The sequence below is a fragment of the Ovis canadensis genome, chromosome 23, assembly GCF_042477335.2.
Source record: "Ovis canadensis isolate MfBH-ARS-UI-01 breed Bighorn chromosome 23, ARS-UI_OviCan_v2, whole genome shotgun sequence".
Lineage (NCBI taxonomy): Eukaryota > Metazoa > Chordata > Mammalia > Artiodactyla > Bovidae > Ovis > Ovis canadensis.
Window position 1 is genome coordinate 37,912,144 of NC_091267.1, and position 26,795 is coordinate 37,938,938.

The 26,795-nt window shown below is 39.3% G+C and overlaps 1 long non-coding RNA gene across 1 annotated transcript in view; it reads right to left on the reverse strand.

Annotated features, from left to right (window-relative positions):
- Positions 1–25,997, reverse strand: part of LOC138428306 (uncharacterized) — a 48,791-nt gene extending 22,794 nt beyond the window's left edge. Inside the window, exon 1 of the long non-coding RNA XR_011252377.1 lies at positions 25,791–25,997. This is a non-coding gene — a long non-coding RNA (uncharacterized lncRNA). The remainder of the gene's footprint in view (positions 1–25,790) is intronic.
- Positions 25,998–26,795: the final 798 nt, after the last annotated feature.

Below are 26,795 nucleotides of genomic sequence, written 5' to 3' on the forward strand. Positions count from 1 at the left end.
CAAGCCATCAGGAAAAGGACATAAATGATTTGGTGAAAGGTTATGTGTAAAAGGAAGTCTGAACTGAAATTTTGAGTTATCCCACCTCATGCTCCCCTGTCCCCCTGCCTTTGTTCCATCTTCAATCTCTGCCCTCCTTAAAATATTTTATAACAAATATTAGACCATTCAAATATTAGCTAAGAATCAGACAGGAGACAGTATGGAACGTAAGCACAAACATTGCAAAAAAAAAAAAAAAAAGCAGAATATCAGCAAAAGGCATACAAAGAATAACCTTGAAAAATGAATCAATCAAGGAAACAGAAGAACTAAAAGACCACAAGCTAAATGAAATTAGAGATATCATTATATCTTTTTTTAAAATTGGAAAAAAAAAGGTACAGGCATTCAAATTAGTGAATATTAAGAGAAAGATCAACTAAAACTGAGCTGACAGAAAAATGAGAAAGAAATCAAAGAGAAATTTTAAAATATTACAGAATTGAAAGCCCATTAAAAGCAATAGACATAAAATAAACATGACTGGAAATGTCAGGAGTAGTATGGACATGTTTGAGAAAGAACATGAAAATGTACTGAAAATGCTATTCTGCAATCTTCCAGGAAAGATCTAGAAAAGAGAGCCATGTGGAAGGTGACTGTTTTTAAGCCCAGTCTTTCACACCCACTGTTTCTTAAAAATGCAAAGAAACAAATGCAAAGAAGAAATGCCGACATGAGCAGTGTCAGGGTGAGTACCCAGAATGGCCAGCCAGGGGGTGAGTGGACATGAGTGATCCCTACACCCTGAAGTAGCCTGAGAGAGAAAGGGGGATCACACCTAAGCTTTACCTGAAGTGAGTCTGGGTTTAGGAACGAGTTGTGAATTCTTCCCCTTATTTTACCTCCATTCCTTTATTCCCAAACCTTTAGTATAACCTCATTCAATTTCCAACATGGTGGCTTAAAACTCAACATTCAAAAAATGAAGATCATGGCATCTGGTCCCATCACTTCATGGCAAACAGATAGGGAAACAACGGAAACAGTGACAGACTTTATTTTCTTGAGCTCAAAAATCACTGAAGATGGTGACTGCAGCCATGAAATTAAAAGACACTTGTTCGTTGGAAGAAAATCTATGACAAACCTAGACAGCATATTGAAAAGCAGAGACATTACTTTGCCCACAAATGTTCCTATAGTCCAAGCTATGGTTTTTCCAGTACTCATGTATGGATATGAGAGTTGAACCACAAAGAAGGTTGAGTGCCAAAGAATTGATGCTTTCGAACTGTAGTATTAAAGAAAACTCTTGAGAGTCTCTTGGACTGCAAAGAGATCCAACCAGTCAATCCTAAAAGAAACCAGTCCTGAATGTTCATTGGAAGGACTGATGCTAAAGCTGAACCTCCAATACTTTGGCCACGTGATGCAAAAGCAGACTCATTAGAGAAGACCGAGATGCTGGAAAAGATTGAAGGCAGAAAGAGAATGGGATGACAGAGGATGAGATGGTTGGATGTCATCACTGACTCAATGGACATGAGGTTGAGCAAACTCTGGGAGACGGTGAAGGACAGGGAAGCCTAGCGTGCTGCAGTCCATGGGGTGGCAAAGAGTTGGACACGACTGAGCGACTGAACAATACTATAGGAAGTATAGGAAGCCTATACCCAGTGTGGTACAGAATAAAACCATGATCCTCCCCCTGAGGATGCGTGGAGTAGCCTCCAGTGAAGTTAGCAGTCATTAGCGGATGCACTGCCAATGAGAGACGGTCATGGAAGAGGCAGTTGTATGGTAGCCAATGAGAAGGCTGGGGTAGAGGAATCTGAGATACAGGCATACAGAGAACAGATAAAGCAGCATCTTGGGAAGCCCCCTCGGATACAGGAACCAGTCTCTCTTAGGTGATGGAATGTGCGCCAGTTTTTTAGCTTGAGTCTCAGAGAGTGGTCTGATTTACCTTATTCCCAAGGTCTTCCGTGTAGGCAGAGTAATATGTCCATATAATGAAATACTATCTTTTCTGGAGTCCTTCTGCAATTAAAGTACAATGTGCAAGAAATAGAGTCCAAATATGGTGTACAATCTTATTTTAAAAGTTGAATATTCATTTCCGCTCATTTCTCTGCCCCTCACTCCTCCTCGTCGCCTCTGCCCTGGTTCCCCACAGCATTCACAACTCCATCTGCAGTGCAGAATTGTGAGCACTATTTCATCCTCAGGGACAGTCCTTCTCTGCCGTCTGGACTAGCAGCAATAATTCCAGCAGGACTTGTTTAAAACAACAGTATGTCATCTCGAGACAGGAGTTTCTAAAAAGGCTCTTTTAAGGTACAAAGGCTCCTCCCATGATCTCCTTTCCATTTTTATCTCTAGACTTCCTTTTTAAAAAATAAACTGTAGTGTCTCAAAAAGATATCACTTATTCTTTTTGAGACACTCTCTAATTATATATTATATGTAAACATATAAAGTATTTATATATCATGTGTAAACATATATGCTGCTGCTAAGTCACTTCAGTCGTGTCTGACTCTGTGTGACCCCCTAGACAGAAGCCCACCAGGGTCCTCCATCCCTGGGATTCTTCAGGCAAGAACACTGGAGTGGGTTGCCATTTCCTTCTCCAGTGCATGAAAGTGAAAAGTGAAAGGGAAGTTGCTCAGTCATGTCCGACTCTTCGCGACCCCATGGACTGCAGCCCACCAGGCTCCTCCATCCATAGGATTTTCCAGGCAAGAATACTGGAGTGGGGTGCCATCTTCTTCTCCAGTAAACATATATATAATGTTAAATATTTTATACAGTTATATAAAAATTTGTAGTATAGTTTTGAAAACTAAATTTTAGCCTATAGATGACTAGACCCTAAAGATGCTAAATTTTGCCATTCAACAGTTCAAGAAAATGCATAGACTTTAACTTGAGTGTATTATTATTATTATTATTATTATTATTAGAATCCTTGTTAATTTCAGATTATTATATTCTCTAAGATAATGAATTCCTTTAGTGAATTAGAAGTACTGTGTTGAACTTATCTTGAAATAATGTGACTATTGCATAAAAGAAAGGAACCCAGTACAATAACGATTCTTGATGAACAGCTTACAGATGTAACAGAAAATTTACTTTGTGAAGGTCACATAGATGGACACTGACGAAAGAAATTAATACAGCTGTTAAGCAGAAACAGTATATATATTGGAAATCATCTGTTGTTAGGCACCAAGAAATAACTGATCAGTGCCAAGTTTTACCCTAAAAAATGGGAATGTGACTTTCCTTTGCCGCTCAGGTGTGTAATCTCTGCTAAATTCCCTGCTCTGCCAGTGGTTTTCTCAGGAGGAAAACATTGCTGAAGACATGACAGATCTCTCAAGACTCTGGTTCAACAGCTCTGACTCAGCTCTGAGGGCAGAATGGAAAAATTTGAGGCAGGGAAAAGAGAAAGAAAGTTTGTCTAATTCAGGTCCATAGTGCTAATGGTAAGTCGCTTTAGTCACATCCAACTCTTTACAACACTATGGACTGTAGCCTGCCAAGCTCTTCTATCCATGAGATTCTCTAGGCAAGAATACTGGAGTGGGTTGCCGTGCCCTCCGCCAGGGAATCTTCCCAACCCAGGGGTCAAACCCATATCTCTTCTGTTTTCTGCATTAGCAGGCAGGTTCTTTACCACTAGCACCACCTGGGAAGCCAATTCAGGCCCATATTCATATTTTAAAAACAAACACACACTGAAAAAAAACCAAATAACTAGGCAGACCTGGCAAGAAAAGGGCACCTTAACAATTGGGGCCAACTTATTTTATAATAAGAGAATTTGAGGAAACCACTACAATTTTCTCATATTTTGTACTGAAAACTTAAGAGCCAAAATCTTTATCTTGAGAGCTCATATGCTAATGTGGGTTTTAAAAAGTATATTTTATTTCTACATCAATTTTACCTTCACGCCACCCCACTCTTATACATATTTAAATAAATATTTAATCAACGTAGATGTCAGAAGAGTACACAAATCTTAAGTGTGGAGCTCAATGGATTTTTATACAATGAAAACACCACAAAATAGAGAAATAAATATCACCAAACTCCAGAAGCCTGCCATGAACCTTTTCTTCATCCCCATCCCTACTTCCCTTTCAGAGGTACCACCATACTGACTTTTGTTGTTGTTCAGTCACTCAGGAGTGTCTGACTCTTTGCAACCCCAATGGCTCCAGCACACCAAGCTTCCCTGTCTTTCATCTACTGGAGCTTCCTCAAACTCATGTCCATTGAGTTGGTGATACCATCCAACCGTCTCATCCTCTGTAGGATCTGCCTCCTCCTGCCTTCAGTCTTTCCCAGCCTCAAGGTCTTGAATTATTTGGCTCCTCCCATCAGTTCAGTTCAGTTCAGTCGCTCAGTCATGTCCAACTATTTGCGACCCCATGAATCGCAGCATGCCAGGCTTCCCGTCCATCACCAACTCCTGGAGCTTACTCAAACTCATGTCCATCGAGTCGGTGATGCCATCCAGCCGTCTCATCCTCTGTTGTCCCCTTCTCCTCCACCCCCTAATCCCTCCCAGTATCAGAGTCTTTTCCAAAGAGTCAACTCTTCACATGAGGTGGCCAAAGTATTGGAGTTTCAGCTTCAGCATCAGTCCTTCCAATGAACACCCAGGACTGATCTCCTTTAGGATGGACTGGTTGGATCTCCTGCAGTCCAAGGGACTCTCAAGAGTCTTCTCCAACACCACAGTTCAAAAGCATCAATTCTTCAGCGCTCAGCTTTCTTCATAGTACAACTCTCACATCCATACATGACCACTGGAAAAACCATAGCCTTGACTAGACGGACATTTGTTGGCAAAGTAATATCTCTGCTTTTGAATATGTTTTCTAGGTTGGTCATAAATTTTCTTCCAAGGAGTAAGCATCTTTTAATTTCATGGCTACAATCACCATCTGCAGTGATTTTGGAGCCCCCCAAAATAAAGTCTGACACTGTTTCCACTGTTTCCCCATCTATTTCCCATGAAGTGATGGGACCGGATGCCATGATCTTCGTTTTCTGAATGTTGAGCTTTAAGCCAACTTTTTCACTCTCCTCTTTCACTTTCATCAAGAGGCTTTTTAGTTCCTCTTTACTTTCTGCCATAAGGGTGGTGTCATCTGCCTATCTGAGGTTATTGATATTTTTCCTGTCAATCTTGATTCCAGCTTGTGCTTCTTCCAGCCCAGAGTTTCTCATGTTGTACTCTGCATACAAGTTAAATAAGCAGGGTGACAATATACAGCCTTGATGTACTCCTTTTCCTATTTGGAACCAGTCTGTTTCTCCATGTCCAGTTCTAACTGTTGCTTCCTGACCTGCATAGAGGTTTCTCAAGAGGCAGGTCAGGTGTTCTGGTATTCCCATCTCTTTCAGAATTTTCCACAGTTTATTGTGATCCACACAGTCAAAGGCTTTGGCAGAGTCAATGAAGCAGAAATAGATGTTTTTCTGGAACTCTCTTGCTTTTTCCATGATCCAGTAGATGTTGGCAATTTGATCTCTGGTTCCTCTGCCTTTTCTAAAACCAGCTTGAACATCTGGAAGTTCATGGTTCACGTATTGTTGAAGCCTGGCTTGGAGAATTTTGAGCATTACTTTACTAAAGTGTGACATGAGTGCAATTGTGCGGTAGTTTGAGCATTCTTTGGCATTGCCTTTCTTTGAGATTGGAATGAAAACACCTTTTCCAGTCCTGTGGCCACTGCTGAGTTTTCCAAATTTGCAGGCATATTGAGTGCAGCACTTTCACAGCATCATCTTTCAGGATTTGAAGTAGCTCAGCTCACATCAGGTGGCCAAAATATTGGAGCTTCAGCTTCAGCATCAATCCTTCCAATGAATATTCAATATTGATTTCCTTTACGATTGACTGATTTGATCTACTTGCAGACCAGGGGACTCTCAAGAGTCTTCTCCAACACCACAGCTCAAAAGCATCAATTCTTTGGCATCGGCCTTCTTTAGGGTCCAACTCTCACATCCATTATAACTACTGGAAAAACCATAGATTTGACTATATGAACCTTCGTGGGCAATGTATTGTCTCTGCTTTTTAATATGCTGTGTAGGTACTGGATACTGGAGAATACTGGAGTGGATAGCCATTCCCTTCTCCGGGATATCTTCCCAACTCAGGGCCTGAACTCATGTCTCCCACATTGCAGGTGGATTCTTTACCATCTGAGCCACCAGGGAAGCCCAAGGATGCTGCAGTCGGTAGCCTATCCGTTCTCCAGCAGATCTTCCTGACCCAGGAATCGAACCGGAGTCTCCTACATTGCAGGTGGATTCTTTACCAGCTGGGCTACCAGGGAAGCCTGATCCTGACCTAGAAGCCATATATTACTTTCACCTGATTTTCAATATTATAACATGAAATGATATAGCATGTTCCTTTCATGTCTGACTTCTTTCATTCAACATTGTTTATGAGGTTTATTCACATAGTTGCATATAGCAATGATTTTCATTGCTGTGAAGAATTCCATTGTTTGAATATACAAGAGTTTATTTCCTTTTTTTTTTTGATGGACAATTAGGTTGTAACTAGTTTTGAACTGTTATGAATTGTTACTAATAATGCTGCAGTAAGCATTCATACATATATGGATACATAGATCCTATACTTGTATGTGGATATATAAGTATCTGTGTGTATATACCTATCATTTAGTGAATATATATATACATTTCTGTTGGAATGGAATTGCTAAGTCATATGGTTATGAAGATCCAACCAGTCCATTCTGAAGGAGATCAGCCCTGGGATTTCTTTGTAAGGAATGATGCTAAAGCTGAAACTCCAGTACTTTGGCCACCTCATGCGAAGAGTTGACTCATTGGAAAAGACTCTGATGCTGGAAGAGATTGGGGGCAGGAGGAGAAGGGGACAACAGAGGATGAGATGGCTGGATGGCATCACTGACTCGATGGACGTGAGTCTGAGTGAACTCCGGAAGCTGGTGATGGACAGGGAGGCCTGGTGTGCTGCAATTCATGGGGTCGCAAAAAGTCAGACACGACTGAGCAACTGAACTGAACTGAACTGATGGTTATGAATATACTCAATTTTAGTTGATACTCACAATAGTATTCCAAAGAGGTTGTCCCAATTTACTTTCCCATCTGTGGTGTATGAAAATTCCAGTGACGCCACAGTTTAATCAGCATTTCATTTCTTAGTTTCTTAAATTGTCTCCTTTCTGGTGAGTATGTGGAGTTAGTTCATTGTAGTTTTAATTTTAATTTCCTTCACGACTAATGATGTTGGCCACTTTCTCATACATGTAGTATCAAATGGGTATTCTCTACTATGAAGCACAAGTTTGATTCTTTTGCCCATTTCCACCCCACCCCACACCCCCGGTTGTGTCTTTCCTTCTTCTTGATTCAATGGCAATGTTTATATATTCTTGATATAAGTGCTTTGCTGGTTATATATATTTCAAATTTCTTCTTTTCTCCGACTTAACATTTTTCTGTGTTGGTGATATGTTTTGGTAAATTGTAATCTCGTTTATCATTATTTTTCTTTTTGCTTACTGCTTTTTGCGTGTCACATTTAAGAAATCTTTACCAATGCCAAAGTCATGAGTATCTTCTTTCTTCTTACCTCTAAAAAACTTTATTATTCTTTTGTATTTAAGCTTACAAATACTCTGGAGATTGATTTTTGTTTGTTTAAGACAGAGTTTCTCAATTTTAGCACTACTGGCATTTTGAACAAAATAATTCCTTGCTGTTTAAGACTATACTATGCATTACAGAATGTTTAGCAGCATCCTTAATCTGTACCCACTAGATGCCAGTAGCATTCCCCAACTCACTCATGACAATAACATCTCCAGACATTTCTGGATGTCCTTGGGTACCAGAGAGAGGTCAAAAATCACTCCCACCAAGAAGTGCTGATTTACGGTATTAAACGGGGATCAAGATGATATCCAGTCAGCCCAGCACTATTGTCGGAAAAACATTCTTTCTCCACAGTCTCAGTGTCATCAAATGTCGTGAATGAAGAGGCCATATGTTGTCAAGAGAATGTAGAGTTTTCTGGACTCTCTTCTGTTCTGTTGGTTTGAGTCCATCTTTATGTCAATTCCACACTTTCTTGTAACAAAGCTACTGTAATAAAGTCTTGATATCAGCACTATATGTATTCCAATTTTGTTCTTTTTCATGAATTTTTTTTACTGTTCCTGCATTTTGTACACATTTCAGAATCTGTTTGTTGATTTTCACCCCTCTAAAAAACCCACTGGAATTTTGATTGGGATCACATTAAGTCTATAAACCAATTTGGAAAATATTGACAATTTAGTAATATTTAGTCTTCTAATTCTTAATTATAATATATATATACATGTGGTTAACTCTAATTTCTCTCAATGTTTTATGATTTTCAGTGTTGTTTTTTTTTCATCTTAGATTTAGTTAAAGGCATTTGACTTGATGCTATTGTAAACCACTTGACTGTTTTTTTAAAGTAGTTTCTAGTATACAGGAATTCAGCTGATTTTTTTAATATTGAGCTTAAACTATTTACCTAGATAAGTTCACTTATTTATTCTAATACTTTTTGAAAAGTATTTTATATTTTCTGACTGCTTACAGTGTCCTGTAAGTAATGGCAATCTTATTTTTTTTTCTTCAGTGTTAATGCTATTTATTTATTCTCATTTACATTGGCTAAAACTTCTGGTAAAAAGTTGAACAGATATGATAGTAATATGCAGTGTTATCTTATTCTGATCTCAGCAGGGAAAGCATTTCATTTTAAACTATGATATTACTCAGAGGGAGAGGGAGAGGGTGGGATGATTTGGGAGAATGGCATTCTAACATGTATACTATCATGTGAGAATTGAATCGCCAGTGTATGTCTGACGCAGGATATAGCATGCTTGGGGCTGGTGCATGGGGATGACCCACAGAGATGTTATGGGGAGGGAGGTGGGAGGGGGGTTCATGTTTGGAAACACATGTAAGAATTAAAGATTTTAAAATTTAAAAATAAATAAATAAATAAATAAACTATGATATTTAATGTAGATTTTTATTGGTATCCTGTATCAAAATAAGAAAATTTCATTTTATTCTTGGTTTGATATGAATTTTTGTCATAAATAATATTGAATTTTGTCAGATCTTTTTTTAATATCCCTTGCAATGATAATATAATTGTATTTATTATTGTTAAAATCAATTTTAAAACATTAAACCAATCTTGCTTGCCAGGAATACACTAATTTCTGTTGATGTATTATTGTTTTAAGTGTCATAAAATTTAAATTGTTAATCATTTCTTTAGGATCTTTGCACCTCTGATTATGAAATAGATGAGTCTGCAATTTTCCTTTCTTGTAAAGATTTTGTCAAGCTTTGGTATCAAGATTACCCTGGCCTATAATAGAGACAGTTTGAAGTTTTGAGTATTATTTTCTTCCAGAGAAGATTTCTCTTGCTTCTGTCACAAAAAAACTAGTTTTTCAGAAAAAGAAAAAGATTATATTGAGAAAAACATAAAGGAAAACACAAGAGGATCCTTGTTCTTGAAAAAAGACTTTTGAGAATTTCCTGTCTCACATACAGCTGTCTTAAATATCTGCTGGAATTATTGCTTTTTAGTAAAAAGTAATTAAGAGGGTTTTTCTTTTTTGAATAAAAGTCATCCTATTTCTTCTATAAATGTATGAAAGAATTTACTGACAAAGTCATCTTGTTCTGACATTTCTTTATGAAAAGATAATTTTTGTAGATTTATCAGCCTTAGTAAATGTAGGACTGTTTAGCTTTTCTATTTCTTATTACATCAGGTTTATTAAAATGTGTTCCTCAAAGGTTCTGTCCATTTTATCTGAATATTCAAATTCATCACTTTAAACTTTACTTAATATATTTTTATTATATTTTTTAATGTCTGAAGGTGATACATTAATATCTGTAATGCTATTTTGATAGATTGAAATTATTCTCCATTTTTTTCTTTTGATCAGTCTTGCTAGATTTTTATCAATTTTACTAGTCTTTCAAATAGCCAACCTTTCATTTCTTTGATTTCTCTATTTGTACCTTTGTTTACTGTCTCTCATCTTTATTTTCTCTGTATTATTTATGTTTTATTTCTCAGTCTTTTAACTTTTTGAAATAGACGCTCAGATCATTAATTTGTAACCTTTTCTTTTCTATAACATGCATTTAAGACTAATATTTCCCTCTCATCATCACAGCTTGAGCTGCAATCCATATCTTAATATATCATATTTGTATTATCACTAATTAAAAATACTTTCTAATTTCCACTCTAAGTATTTCCTTGTAATTCTTGAAGAAATTTTTAAATTTCTGAGCAATTAGAGATTTTCTTTCCAAAAACCATTATTGAAATATTATTGAGGTATACTTGGTACACTGACTCATTAAAGAAAAAGACCCTGGTGCTGGGAAAGATTGAAGGCAGGAGAAGAAAGGGATGACAGAGGGTGAGATGGTTGGATGGTATCACCAACTCAATGGAATCTGAGCAAGCTCTGAGAGTTGATAATGGACAAGGAATCCTGGTGTGCTGCAGTCCATAGGGTCACAAGGAGTTGGACACAACTGAGCAACTGAACTGAACTGATACTTGATGTACAGAAAGGGGCATATTTAATGTAAACAAGTTACTGAATTTGGATCTCTAACATCCATCCATAAAGTCATCATCACAATCAAGGTTATAAATATAATCTACCACCTCCAAAAGTTCTTGCTATCCTTTCTTTTATGTTTGTTTCTGTAGTAATAACACTTAGCAATGATCTACCCTCTTAACAAATATGTCTTTTATACTCAAATGTTAACCATAGAATATATTCTATATATTTTCAGACTTTTCAATTTAATTGATTTTGCTTTAAGGCCCAACATATGTTCCATTTTGGTAAATGCTCTGCTGCTGCTGCTGCTGCTGCTAAGTCACTTCAGTCGTGTCCAACTCTGCAACCCCATAGACGGCAGCCCACCAGGCTCTGCTGTCCCTGGGATTCTCCAGGCAAGAACACTAGAGTGGGTTTCCATTTCCTTCTCCAATGCATGAAAGTGAAGGCACTCAGTAAGTGTCCGACGCTTCGTGACCCCACGGACTGCAGCCTACCAATCTCCTCTGTCCATGCGGTTTTCTAGGCAATAGTACTGGAGTGGGGTAAGTGCTCTCTACATGCACTTTAAAAAAAAAATGTATTCTGTAGTTGCTTTGAGCTCTGTTTTATTTATGTCAGCTAGGTTCAGTTCAGCTCAGTCGCTCAGTTGTGTCTGAATCTCTGCAACCCCATGGACTGCAGGCCAGGCCTCCCTATCCATCACCAACTCCCAATGAGACTTTTCTTTTCCAATGAGTCAGTTCTTCACATCAGGTGGCCAAAGTATTGGAGTTTCAGCTTCAACATCAGGCCTTCCAATGAACACCCAGGACTGATCTCCTTTAGGATGGACTGACTGGATCTCCTTGCAGTCCAAGGGACTCTCAAGAGTCTTCTCCCACACAATTCAAAAGCATCAATTCTTCGGTGTTCAGTTTTCTTTATAGTCCAACTCTCACATTCATACATGACCACTGGAAAAACCATAGCCTTGACTAGAGAGACCTTTGCTGACAAAGTAATGTCTCTGCTTTTTAATATGCTGTCTAGGTTGGTGATAACTTTCCTTCCAAGGAGCAAGCGTCTTTTAATTTCATGGCTGCAATCACCATCTGCAGTGATATTGGAGCCCAAAAATATAAAGTCAGCCACTGTTTCCCCTGTCTCCCCATCTATTTCCCATGAAGTGATGGGAGCGGATGCCATGATCTTAGTTTTCTGAATGTTGAACTTTAAGCCAACTTTTTCACTCTCCTTTTTCACTTTCATCAAGAGGCTCTTTAGTTCCTCTTCACTTTCTGCCATAAGGGTGGTGTCATTTGCATATCTGAAGTTATTGGTATTTCTCCCAGCAATCTTGATTCCAGCTTGCGCTCCCTCCAGCCCAGCATTTCTCATGATGTACTCTGCATAGAAGTTAAAAAAGCAGGGTGACAATATACAGCCCTGACATATTCCTTTTCCTATTTGCAACCAGTCTGTTGTTCCAGTTCTAACTGTTGCTTCCTGACCTGCATGCAGATTTCTCAAGAGGCAGGTCAGGTGGTCTGGTATTCCCATCTCTTTCAGAATTTCCCAGAGTTTATTGTGATCCACGCAGTGAAAGGTTTTGGCATAGTCAAGAAAGCAGAAATAAATGTTTTTTCTGGAACTCTTGCTTTTTTGATGATCCAGCAGATGTTGGCAGTTTGATCTCTGGTTCCTCTGCCTTTTCTAAAACCAGCTTGAACATCTGGAAGTTCACGGTTCATATACTGCTGAAGCCTAGCTTGGAGAATTTTGAGCATTACTTTACTAAAGTGTGACATGAGTGAAATTGTGCAGTGGTTTGAGTATTCTTTGGCATTGCCTTTCTTTGGGATTGGAATGAAAACACCTTTTCCATTCCTGTGGCCACTGTTGAGTTTTCCAAATGTGCTGGCATATTGAGTGCAGCACTTTGACAGCATCATCTTTTAGGACTTGAAATAACTCAACTGGAATTCCATCACCTCCACTAGCTTTATTCGTAGTGTTGAAGGCCCACTTGACTTCACATTCCAGGATGTCTGGCTCTAGGTGAGTGATCACACCATCGTGATTATCTGGGTCGTGAAGATCTTTTTTGTACAGTTCTTCTGTGTATTCTTGCCACCTCTTTTTAATACCTTCTGCTTCTGTTAGGTCCCTACCATTTCTGTCCATTATTGAGCCCACCTTTGCATGAAATGTTCCCTTGATATCTCTAATTTTCTTGAAGAGATCTCTAGTCTTTCCCATACTATTGTTTTCCTCTATTTCTTTGCATTGATTGCTGAGGAAGGCTTTCTTATCTCTCCCTGCTATTCTTTGGAACTCTGCATTCAGATGCTTATATTTTTCCTTTTCTCCTTTGCTTTTCACTTCTCTTCTTTTCACAGTATTTGTGAGGCCTCCTCAGACAGCCATTTTGCCTTTTTGCATTTCTTTTCCATGGGGATGGTCTTGATCCCTGTCTCCTGTACAATGTCCAAGGAGCAAGCGTCTTTTAATTTCATGGCTGCAGTCACTATCTGCAGTGATTTTGGAGCCTCCAAAATTAAGTCTGTCACTGTTTCCACTGTTTCCCCATCTATTTGCCATGAAGTGATGGTACCAAATGCCATGATCTTAGTTTTCTGAATGTTGAGTTTTAAGCCAACTTTTTCACTCTCCTCTTTCACTTTCATGAAGAAGCTCTTTAGTTCTTTGCTTTCTGCCATAAGGTTTAAGAGTGTTAATTATGTCATTCAAAATGTCTATATCTTCATTGTTTTCTTTATGCTTGCTGTCTCAGTTATTAAAAGAAAGGTGTTTGAATCTATCATTGTGATTACAGAAGTATCAATTTCTCCTTTTAATTTTGTGAAATTGGCTTTATATAATTTGAGGCTTTGCTATCTGACACAGACATATTGAAGCTCTTATTTCTTCCTGGTGAATTGATCCTGTTTGTGAGTCTCCGTAGTACATTTATCCTAAAGTCCACTTCAGCTGATATTAATATAGACACTGTAGCTTTTTTTATTTGCTTTTTGATTGACTGGCTTGGTATAATAATCACATTTATTTTAAAGTCCATGTCCTGAATTCTCATTATCTAAATTGCCTGTCGGTCTTCCTGTTTTGTTTCTTCTTTTCTCTTGGTTTTCTGCAAGTTGGTACTGCCTCCTGCTTTTTTCCTTCTTGGCCACTTGTCATTCTTGTTGTTGAACACCAGACACTAACTCTTACCTTCTAATTGGCAGATTACTGCCTCCGATCAGAGATTTTTTCAAAGCCCCTTCCAACTTTTCTATTTGTACCTGATGAGAGGGCTATTTTAATACAAGGCAGTCTGTTATAACCAGAGGCAGAAATACCACTCACACCCTTTTGAAATAACATTCCTTCCAGAAAATTCTAGACTCCTTTAGCTGTGCTAAAGTGAGTGAAGTTGCTTGTATATTTTTGAGATTAGTTGTTTGTCAGTTGCTTCATTTGCTATTATTTTCTCCCATTCAGATGGCTGTCTTTTCACCTTGCTTATATTTTCCTTTGTTGTGCAGAAGCTTTTAATTTTAATTAGATCCCATTTGTTTATTTTTGCTTTTATTTCCAGCATTCTGGGAGGTGGATCATAGAGGATCCTGCTGTGATTTATGTCGGAGAGTGTTTTGCCTATGTTCTCCTCTAGGAGTTTTATAGTTTCTGATCTTACATTTAGATCTTTAATCCATTTTGAGTTTATTTTTGTGTGCGGTGTTAGAAAGTGATCTAGTTTCATTCTTTTACAAGTGGTTGACCAGTTTTCCCAGCACCACTTGTTAAAGAGATTGTCTTTACTCCATTGTATATTCTTGCCTCCTTTGTCAAAGATAAGGTGTCCATATGTGTGTGGATTTATCTCTGGGCTTTCTATTTTGTTCCATTGATCTATATGTCTGTCTTTGTGCCAGTACCATACTGTCTTGATGACTGTGGCTTTGTAGTAGAGCCTGAAGTCAGGCAAGTTGATTCCTCCAGTTCCATTCTTCTTTCTCAAGATAAACGACCCAATCAAAAAATGGGCCAAAGAACTAAATAGACATTTCTCCAAAGAAGACATACGGATGGCTAACAAACACATGAAAAGATGCTCAACATCACTCATTATTAGAGAAATGCAAATCAAAACCACAATGAGGTACCACTTCACACCAGTCAGAATGGCTGCGATCCAAAAATCTGCAAGCAATAAATGCTGGAGAGGGTGTGGAGAAAAGGGAACCCTCCTACACTGTTGGTGGGAATGCAAACTAGTACAGCCACTATGGAGAACAGTGTGGAGATTCCTTAAAAAATTGCAAATAGAACTACCTTATGACCCAGCAATCCCACTTCTGGGCATACACACCGAGGAAACCAGAATGGAAAGAGACACATGTACCCCAATGTTCATCGCAGCACTGTTTATAATAGCCAGGACATGGAAACAACCTAGATGTCCATCAGCAGATGAATGGATAAGAAAGCAGTGGTACATATACACAATGGAGTATTACTCAGCCGTTAAAAAGAATTCATTTGAATCAGTTCTGATGAGATGGATGAAACTGGAGCCGATTATACAGAGTGAAGTAAGCCAGAAAGAAAAACACCAATACAGTATACTAACACATATATATGGAATTTAGGAAGATGGCAATGACGACCCTGTATGCAAGACAGGGAAAGAGACACAGATGTGTATAACGGACTTTTGGACTCAGAGGGAGAGGGAGAGGGTGGGATGATTTGGGAGAATGACATTCTAACATGTATACTATCATGTGAATTGAATCGCCAGTCTATGTCTGACGCAGGATGCAGCATGCTTGGGGCTGGTGCATGGGGATGACCCAGAAAGTTGTTCTGGGGAGGGAGGTGGGAGGGGGGTTCATGTTTGGGAATGCATGTAAGAATTAAAGATTTTAAAATTTAAAAAAAATAAAAATAAAAATAAATAAAATTAAAAAAAAATAATAAAGTGAGTGAAAAAATACATTTTTTTCAGTAGTATTGCAGAAAATCTGGCTAAGGTGATGAAAAATTCGGTTTAAGTGAGAAAAACTAAAAAGGAATCTCTTAAGTGAAACTTAAGTATTGATGTCATAGCCATCTCTTTCCATCTAGAGCATAATGAGTTTTAGAAAACATATAACTAGCATATAATGCTTCTAATTCTACAGGAATCATTGCTGAAAATTGAAATAGGTATTTCTGTGGTAATCCACTTCAGGCAGACCTCGTAAATTAGAGATGTAGGAATTGGGGACTGTAGATGGCATTGTGTAAGTGGTATGCAATGATACTTCACACCAAACAAAAAGTTTTGTGATTCCAGGGACACTTTTTCAATTTAACTTTTTCCAAACCTTGCCTCTGGCTGGAGTGCTTAACCTGTCTGCCCTACTGCAAGGATCAGTTCAAATGGAAATTCTAGAGCTCCTTGGTTTCTCTAAGCCCCTAATTCACATTTTTGGTACTGCTTTTTATGAAACTTGCATCTGTTTTACTAACATTGTACTTAAATGTTTTCTCCCACTTGGAATTAAATCTCACTGATGGCAGAGACAGAAATGTTTTCATTTTTGTTTCCCCTGAAGTACTTTGAGTTTATAAATAGTTGTTGGTGAAATGATTATGTTGAAAAGCCTAACTATAATGAATGGCCATATGGCATTCAATGTAAATCAAAGAACAAGAATAATTCTCTCCACTTGTAGTTGTGGATAGTTCAATATGCCAAAATTTAAAAGATAAATAATAAAAATAAAGGTGAATTATAATCACTACAATTATGGGGTGTGTGTGTGTGTGTTGCTGGAAATATAACCCTTTTCAGCTAAAAATGGACAGCCAATTATTGATCATTAATTCCAACAAATTCATGCTTCATTTGTAATTAGCTGTGTGTATTTGCATAAAAACAATTCAAGTAAAATCAACAAGCATCATGTTTGAGTTCCTACAATGTAAAACACTGTGCTGTATATTCTGAGAACCACAAAGAAATGTATTAATCCTGCCCTCAAGAGGGAATAAATATTCTGAAGAGTTAAGACAGTAACACATTAAACATTAAAATTTTGGTAAAGGAATTTTAAAAACTGCAATTGAAGAGATGTTACCAAATAATACATGATTAATTGCCTAATGAATTGTAGTGGAAGTCACTGCCTTAGGAATTGGGGCCAGGGTGAGCCTGGGAAGGAGGGGAAGCAATAGGGCCACCACTAGTGGAAGGACATTTGTGTTCTGCTCAAAGAGCCCAGGTGGAGTAGGGGCGGGGCAGCGGAAATCCACCCCAGCTCCACTCACCAAGCCCTCCACCCTTGTGCAGCCTGCTTCAGATCAGAGGAGAGGCTTTTTTATAATTCACACAGATATATAGTAAGTGTCAAGAGGCTCTAACTGAGTGGCATTTTATAAAGATGTAAGATTTGAATAAAGTCTTGGAGACTGACCATAATTTCTGTTATATCTGCCAATGAAATGTACCAAGGCTAGGTTTGGGGATGACTAGTGTGGAGGGGGTATTTTGAACCAAAGAAGCATATAGGGAAGATGTATACATGAATAGTCTTGTACTCGGGCTAAAAAGTATAGGATTTATTTTATAGCTACGTAGAGTCAACAAATGGGCTTCCCAGGTGGCACTAGTGATAAAGAACCCACTGGCCAGTGCAGGAGACTTAAGAGATGCATGTTAGATCCCTGTGTCAGGAAGACCCTCTGGAAGAGTGCATGGCAACCCGCTACATTATTCTTGCCTGGAGAATCCCATGGACAGAGGCTACAGTCCATGGGGTCGCAAAGAGTCAGACATGACTGTAGCAACTTAGCATGCACGTACACAGAGTCAACAAATATTTCTGAACAGGGCACATGTGGTTGCTGTTTTATTAATATTTATCTAATGCAGTATTAAATAAACTGGAGAAGTGAGACACAAGAGTCAGGGCATTTCATTGGGGCATCATTATAATTGTCCAGGCATGGTGTTATGAGAGTCTGGTCTAGGGCAGCAGCAACAGTAATAAAAAGAAAAATCTAACAGAAATTCAAGAAGAAAAAAAAAGGCAAGATAATTGGAAGGCTAAGATGAATAGGAGGAAAAAGAATCTTACTTTATAATAAAGATATTTTAGTTATTAAATGCAATATTTCTTAAGTTTAATATTCCTTTTCCAATCTTGAATCAGTTGTTTTTCTGAAAGGAATTTCACTAACCCTCAAAAAAGTCTTCAAAAAATCATATTTAAAATTGTATTTAAATCTTGAGACTAAAATAATGAGTTCACACAGTGTCGTAAAATGGCTAAAAGTATAGCCATCCTGGAGGATGAGATGGTTGGGTGGCATCACTGACTCTAAGGACATGAGTTTGAGCAGGCTCTGGGAGTTGGTGATGGACAGGGAAGTCTGGCATGCTGCAGTCCATGGGGTTGCAAAGAGTCCAATACGACTGAGAGACTGAATTGAACTGAACTGATAGCCACCCAGGAACTAGATATCCTAAGTCCTGTTGAAGCTCAGCAATCACTCTTTGTATGGGGTTGGAAAAGTTACTTGATTTCTCAGTTCCTCAAATGTATCATCTCGAAAATGGGGGCAATAATAGTATCACCCTGAAGTACTGTTTCGAGGAGTCAAACAGCACCTGAGAAGAAGTGTTACTTCTTGTTGGGGTTACTCTTATTCTTTCTTGTGTTTCTTAAACCATATAAGCCTGGGGCTAAGAAAATGGCCATAAAACCTACAAAACACTGACTCTACCCCACCTGCTTTTCAGGAATTTTACCCTCTCTGTTCAAGCTACCAAATCGTTCTGGAAATTGCCAGATGCTCTCTTATTGGGTTATCAGGATATCCAATGCTCTCCCTTTCTCAAGGTTTTTAATTTCCTAATGGCATCACCTCCAGTTTCTCTGCTGCCCATCAGAAGCTCTGCCTGTGTGTGTGGCAGTGTTTCCAGTATCCAATTTTGAGAACTCTAGAAGGACACTGTGATGCTGTTATCACAGCCACTACCACCAGCTCCACTGAACTACGGCCCCCAGCGCTGTCACTCCTAGGAAAGTACGACTTCTCCTCCTTCAACACATGGCTATCCACACCGTGGCCACCGATGTCCATGCTGCTTATAGCCTGTGTTCTTACTGTCCCTTGGAAGTGGAGAGATTGCATGTTTTATTTTCCCTTGGTCTTCTTTTTTCATGTCCCTGATCTTAAGGACTCAAACTTATGTCCCTAGCCAGCCTATTGAACCTTTCACATGACAGGCAGCATTGCCATATTTGGATTTTCTCCTCTGACTTGAAATTTACCTCTTGCTGTTGAATTTCCTCAAGAAGACGTCTTCCCTGAGAATTACTTTGTCCTAGAAGCCAATAGCCCAGCTTTTGGCAGCTCCATCCCCAGTGGCTTAGTCGTTAAGTAGTGTCTGACTCTTGTGACCGCATGCACTATAGCCTGCCAGGTTCCAGTGTCCATGGGATTCTCTGGGCAAGAATACTGGAGTGGTTGCCATTTCCTTCTCCAACGGACCTTCCCAATCCAGGAATCGAACCCATATCACCTGCATTGCAGGCAGATTCTTTTCCAACTGAGCTACAAAGGAAGCCCTTGACATCCCCAGAGGCACGTCAAAATCTTGGTAAACACTGTTGTAGAGTTAAGTTGAGGTTTCAGTTGGTTAAAAAAAGAAGTCATTCCACTTTAAAAAGGCCACTTTTCTAAAAAGAATCAAATTCATAAAAACAGATACTAATGAGAGAAGATATTTTCCTATAAAGAAAGCTAGGCAATGAACAGGAAAAAGAATGGGGAGGTGTTAGAGAAATAAAAGTACTCAACGTGATATGATTTCAATCCCCTGACAATGACTGATAGATCACAGAAATGGAATCAGATGGTTGCTTGTCTCTGAGTACATTGCAAAAATGTTCCCTCACATAGCCTGTGAAGCAATCAACAAGACCAGGGGCTATTCTGGACTTAGTCCAAGGAAATGAAAATAGGTAAAATGAATACTGCAACATGGAAGTTAATAAACCCCTAGGGGAAAGTTATCATAATATCGAAACACACATAAGATTGGAACACAGTTCTGAGGATATTTGTGAATGGTAATAGAAATCTAAAAATATTGTAAATGTGTAATGAGTTTTTTTAGAAGTTGATTGGAATCAACGGTTGTGCACTATAATGGAAAGGTATAGAGTGCTGAGAAAGAACATATGACATTAGCGATCCTGAAATTCAATTCTAATAACAGAACTCAATGCAGTCTCAAAAAATGTAGTAATGAAAATAAAAAACAATTCCTTTATTTAAAAATACTATCAGCTTTGATATGGGATTAGATTGTGGAGAGTAAAAAGAATGAGAGACGTCACAAGCCAATTTCAAAATGTATTTTAAAATGTAGTATCAATGGAAGATGTATTGGATTGCAGAAACTATAGGAATTTTGGGTCTGTCTTGAATTCACAGTGCTAAGCAAGTCACTTCTCTAGTTTCCTATCTAAAGTAGGTATGAGAATATGTAGTTTCATGGAACTATTCATAGAAAGTCAGATCAGTCGTGAAAGCACCTCCATGCTGCATGTCATTGGGTAGGTGCTCAGTAAACATCACCTCCACTCCCTTGATCCCCCTTCATTTCCGTGACCAATGGTGTATCAGGTGTTAGTTCTCCCTTCTCACCTTCTTCTTACTTCTACCAAGATGACAGTATCCCCATTGACAGGTCAGCTGTTAGAGTCTGATGGAGGAATAGAAATGGACTTGAGAAATCTTGAGTGAATAAGACATATAATAAACTGCATCACAGGAAGTGCCTTTCACCAACTGATAAGCATTGATTCAGCTTAGGGTACCTCTTAAATACTAGCCAGGATCAGCTGCAGATTGGCCACTTTTTTACATGAATTTTAAACATAGAAAGGAAGAAAAAGAAAGAAAGTTGCTCAGTCGTGTCCAACTCTTTGTGACCCCATGGACTGTAGTCTACCAGGCTCCTCTGTCCATGGGATTTTCCAGGCAAGAATACTGGAGTGGGTTGCCATGCCCTCTTCCAGGAGATCTTCCTCCCAGGGATTGAACCCGGGTCTCCCACATTGTAGGCAGACACTTTACCCTCTGAGCCACCAGGGAAGTCTCAATATAGCAGTAATTTTAAGTACAATTACAAAGAAAAAAGTATAATACAAATATGAACAGTGCAAACACTAAGATTTTTGATAATTTATTCTAGCCAGTAGAAAACATAGTGAACACTAAGTTAGAAATATTCAGCGAGTTTATGTTTTTGATTTTATTAAAATGATAAAGGTGATTTTTTAATGTGGACCTGACCTTTTTATGCACCAAATTATCTTTTGGTCGTTCATTCTACAATAACTGGGAAGAAAGTTTTTACAGTAAGAAATACTTGTTAAAGCAAATTAGTACATTGAAATAAATAAAAAATCATTTTGATATAAGTATTTTCTTAATCCACAATAATGAAAGTGACAAAGTTAAGGAAAAAATAAAATGGCATGATTCAATCAGTGTGGGAAAAAAAGACTGTCATCTTCCAAGATCTTAAAAAAAAAAAAAAAAAAGAGTCACTGTTCAAAAGGAGTACTGACTTTGTAAAAAAAGAAATTTGAGCAAAAAAGATTTTTACAAATTAAATCCCTTTGATTTATTTCAAGGAGTACTCATACAAAAGTCAGTTCATCTTGATATTTATTTGTGTCCAGGAATGGTACCAGCTCTCTTTTTTCCAGTATATAATGGCGACAGTGCAGATATCAGATGAGTAAGACCAAATGATTTCTAATTCTCTTCTAAGCCTTTCTTCTGATTCTAGCCAAACTGACATGTTCTTACTAATCTAACATCCAGATACACCGTGGGTGAACCATGGCAGCCTCCTCAGATCTGTGCACTCAAAAGGTTGGCAGCGCCCCCGTGGGTGCTACTAAAATTGTGTATTTTTAATGTGAAAGGTCTGTCCAAGCTTACACAAGGATATACAAAATGAAATGAAGAGAATTCTACCTACTATTTTTTTTACCATGCTTAGCTTATGATGTATAACCGAAGAATAATTTTATTTTGATCTTCCCTCCTTCTTTAAAATATGCTTGAAGCAGGGAGGTTTCCCTGGCCGTTAAATTCCATCTTCAACACCTCCCTTTACTTTTGTGTTTGCTGTTTAGAAATAGATGCCTCTAGATGCACTTTAGGTTCAAAACACAGTCTCAAAACAAAAGTCAGATGCCCATCAGTGGTAGTTAGAAAAATTCTGAACTTGATTTAGAATTAAATTCTCTCCCATCCACCAGTCTTGGGAGAGCTGCCTGCACCTGGAGGGCACGTGTGCTAAGTTGTTTGAGTTGTATCTGATTCCGTGTGACCTTATGGACTGTAGCCCCTAGGCCCCTCTATGGAGGCAAGAATACTGGAGTGGGTTGCCATATCCTCCTCTGGGGGATCTTCCTAACCCACGGATCAAACCTGAGTCTCTGTGTCTCCTGCATTGGCAGGAGAATTCTTTACCACTAGCGCCCCAGCTCCACCTGGATGGCAGGACACTCTTCTTCCTTGTCGAGAATAGCTCTTCTACTCCTGTATACCTGCTAATTAGCTATGGTTTCTAACTCCTCTTGGATTGAAACATTGGGGGTTAAAAGCAGAAAAGTAGTACAGAAGTTTGTTACATGCATGGGAGTTTCTATAAATCTGACTTCATGCTACCTTTGTCTGGAAGATGTCTAAGCAAACCCCATCTCTCATGGAGGCAATGGCAACTGAATTTGGCAAATCCCCAGCTGGTCCCCTCCAGCTCTAACTCTGCTTTATGCTTCGCCTTGAGCTCCTCTCCCTCAGTACCCCCACCTGGGCCCCAGGTCTCAGAAGGTCCATTCTAGAGAGAGAAGATTTTTCTCTGCTGGAGTCCCATTGCCTCTTATAAGCCGGCTTTTTTGCCAAGACATAAAATGGCTTCAGGTCATTCCTACATCTAATCCCTCTCTGGACCCTGGGGTTTGCCTCTTAGAGCTTCTGGCAAGAGAAAGAAGTTACTTTCCGGAGGCGGCAGAGACACCTCTGCTCAGTTGCCAACCCATCTCTCTGACACATCTTGTTTGCGCTCCAATTTCCTGGGCTGAAGTCAGATTCTGTCCACTCTGAGCTCAAACCCAGAGGAAGCATAGCAAGCTCTCCAAGTAATTCTTGGACATTCTCCCTTATTCTGTTTGCATGAGGACAGGTGTGTCTCCAACCATCTTCCCTTAGGGAAAGATGAGGCTGTCAGTGCAGCGTTGCCTGAGAAACGGTCCTCAAAATACTTTCTCCTGTCCTCTCAAGATTGTTACATCCTCCATGTGGTTCAGTGTCCCCCTAGGCACAGGTTCCAAATTTGTGAAACCAGCTCTTAACCTCCTGCTTTAATACATACACATTTTGATCCAGCGCCTCACTTTGCTATGCCACATCTATTGTTTTGCGGAGTCTTGCTCAAAACTTAAATTTTAACACCATATTACATATAAACACACAAAATTTTTTGAAAAACACTGGATACAGGAAAATCCACCATATTAGCATTAGAGTAATGTTGCACTAGAGTATTGGAAGCTATTTAACTATATCTGAAGTATTGAAGTTTCCATGTATTCATTCATTTATTCCATATCAATTGAATTATCATACATGGGCACTGTGCTAGGCTCTGAAAACACAGCAATGGCCAAAAAGAGTTGTGTCCTTCATGGTACAGTTGATAAGGAAGTCATCTGTCCCCATTTTCACTTGCCCTCCTTATTTTTCAAAGATTTTATTAAACTCTTGTAGTCTTGGTTCCGGAGAAGGCAATGATACCCCACTCCAGTACTCTTGCCTGGAGAATCCCATGGATGGAGGAGCCTGGTGGGCTCCAGCCCATGGAGTCACAAAGAGCTGGACACAACTGAGCGACTTCCATTTCACTTTTCACTTTCATGTACTGGAAAAGGAACTGGCAACCCACTCCAGTGTCCTTGCCTGGAGAATCCCAGGGACGGAGGAGCCTGGTAGGCTACCGTCTATGGGGTCACACAGTCGGACATGACTGAAGCGACTTAGCAGCAGCAGTCTTGGTTCAACACTGAAAACACACCACTTTCTTGTGTTGGCCTGTATGAGGCAATCAAGTCAACGTATATATGAGACAGCCAGTTCTTGCCAAAAAGTAACCGGAGTCTATGATATGAGCTTTTTACCTAAAGTCCTTGCCAAGGTTTTGTGTTATTGAAACCTGAAAGTTCACTTAATCAGAAGTACTTCTTGGTAGAGAACCATGGGTCAGTAGGTGAAGCAATGGCATGGAAAGGACTCTGAGAACATGAATTTTAATTTGACTCTGCCACTGACTGTGACCTTGATCAAGTCTCCAGACTTGTATCTCAGTTTCCCTGCTGCAGGAGCGAGAATAGCCTGATAATAAAGGAGGCTGAGTGTGGTGCTCTGTTTTCTGACATCTAGAGAAGACAAGTTAGCACTCACTGTCTGTTTTTGTGTGTATTAAAACTGAGATACCAAAAAAAAAAAAAGTCAAAAGATGATTCTAGATTCCTATAGTTGATGAGAAGCCATCCAAAAGTTGGAACTGAGGGCCTGTAACTCCCCAGTCTCTTGGCTTGGTGACATTCATGGCAGTATTAAATACGAGTTCAATTTAGTGCTCAATTTTCACTTCCTTTCCACTGTCTTTCACAGGAAGGTTCTGTCCTCAGTCCTTCCCATCCTTTGGTGAAAGAAATGCATAAGCTGCCTCTTTTTCTTAAATATTTATTTAGTTAGCTAGTTTTGGCTGCGCTGGGTCTTTGTCGCTACGCTTGGGCTTCCTCTAGTTGCAACAAGCGGGGCTTACTCTTCATTGCAGTGTGCAGGCTTCTCATTGCAGTGGCTTCTCTTGCTGCAGAGCACAGACTAGGTTTGCAGGCTTCAGGAGTAGCAGCACACGGGCTCAGTAGTTGTGACCCCCTGGCTCTAGAGTACAGGCTCAGTAGCTATGGCACACTGGCTTAGCAGCTTCATGGCCTGTGGCATGATCCCATATCAGAAATCGAACCCATGTCCCCCTCACGGGTAGGCTTTTTCTCATCTACCGCACCACCAGGGAAGTTCTAAGCTGCCGCTGAAGTCATATGTTTTTAGCATGTGATTTAAGGATGATACAAGCTAAGGGAAACAAACACCCATGACAGCCTTGCTGAAAGCCAGACATGGCTGAGCACAAAGTATGCAGAACAATATGGTGGATCAGGGCTCATGGTTGTTGAGCCATTATGCGCCAGCAGCTTTATGTGCATTTCTTTAAATTATGAGAGCAACTTCTATAGGGTAAGAAACAGCCATTTTACAGGTAATAAAACTATCACTCAGAGTTGCTGCAACCTCTTTTTCAAGATCACATAGTATGTGGAGGAAGCAGAAGTTTTACCCAAACCTTGTAACTCCAGAGTCCGTATTCTTAACCACTAACTTATTCTGCCTTCCAAAGATGAATAAGATTAGATAGAACCTTTTGTGAAGCGGTTCACGGATGAGTGGAGGAGAAAGATTCATAAATAACTGCTATGAAAGTACAGAGAAACGTGCAATTAAATTTGTTCAGAGCTGAAGCAAATGGGTGCATGAGAAAGCCTTGCAAGAGAGACAATATCTGAACATGAAGGAAGCAAATGAGGGATTAGAAGTGGGGCTTCCCTGGTGGCTCAATGGTGAAGAATACACCTGCCAATGCAGGAGACATGGGTTCAATCCCTGATCTGGGATGATCCCTCATGCTGCAGAGCAACTAAGCCCATGTGCCACAAGTGTTGAGCTTGTACTTTAGAGCCTGTGCTCCCCAACAAGAGAAGCCATCACAGTGAGAAGCCCGCACACCGCAACTACAGAGTAACCCCCGCTTGCCGCCACTAGAGAATAAAAGTCTGCACAGCAATGAACACCCAGCACAGCTAGAAATTAAATAAGTAAAATTTTAAAAAAGTAAATAAGTAAATTTTAAAAAAGTAAAAAGTAAAAAAGTAAATAAGTAAAATTTTAAAAAAGAAGTAGAGATTTCAGAAACAACACCACGGTCTAGCATACCATTGCGTCTGTAGGATGTGTAGAGTGTGGCTTGGGCACAGTGCAATTGGCTCCTTCCCTCATAGATGACCATCCACCCTTCGACCTTGCAGTAGCAGCACCAAACCTGAATGTGGACGTGAGACTTCTCACTATTCTGCCCTTCAGTCCCAAGTCCATGGGGTGGGGAAAATCTACAGCTGCCAAAATACTGCCAACTCAAGCACTGAGAAAAAACCCATGCAACCAGTTTACTACAGCTCCCTTGTGCTCTAGGTAGAAAATTCTGAGATCACCTTAGTTAATCAATAGATGAGTCAATTTTGTAACTCTGTCTGATGGTGGGGCCAATCACACCAATGGTAACTTTCATGACACTGGCCTTTCAGGACAGTGGTCACCAGCATCCAAGTTAATCTCACATGCCATGTAACATCAACTTCTAGGCAATGGAAATAAGAAATGTATTTCCGAATTGGGTTTGAATAACGCTATTGAAGATCTGGCAGTGGGAGTGGATAAGTAGCAAGATTGAGAACGCAAGCAAACATGATAGAAAAAGAGAAAGTCTCGTTCAAAAACATTTCTCAAGGGGATTTTCCTGGTGGTCCAGTGGTTAACAATCAGCCTTCCAATGCAGGCAATTCAGGTTTGATCTCCAGTCAGGAAACTAAGATTCCCACATACTGTGGGGCAGCTAAGCCCATGAGCTGCAACCAAAGAAAACTCGTGAGCCACAAGGAGGACCTAGTGCAGCCAAAAAAGCCTTTTTTTTCCCCCCTCAAGAAATGAAGGCTCAGATCTAGGCTAGAAATCAAGGATTTTGCCCTTTATTGGATGTGGTTTTAATATTTTAAATAGAGTATTATGGAAGTTCAATAACAAGAGGGAAGAAAACTGATTTTTTTTCTTCTTTATAATGGTATCCATCAGTTTCTGCCTCAGGAGTCTTCCACTTTGGGCTGTTTTGTTGTTTGTGTGTGTGTGTGTATGTGTGTGTGTGTGTGTATTTGTTTGTTTGTTTTC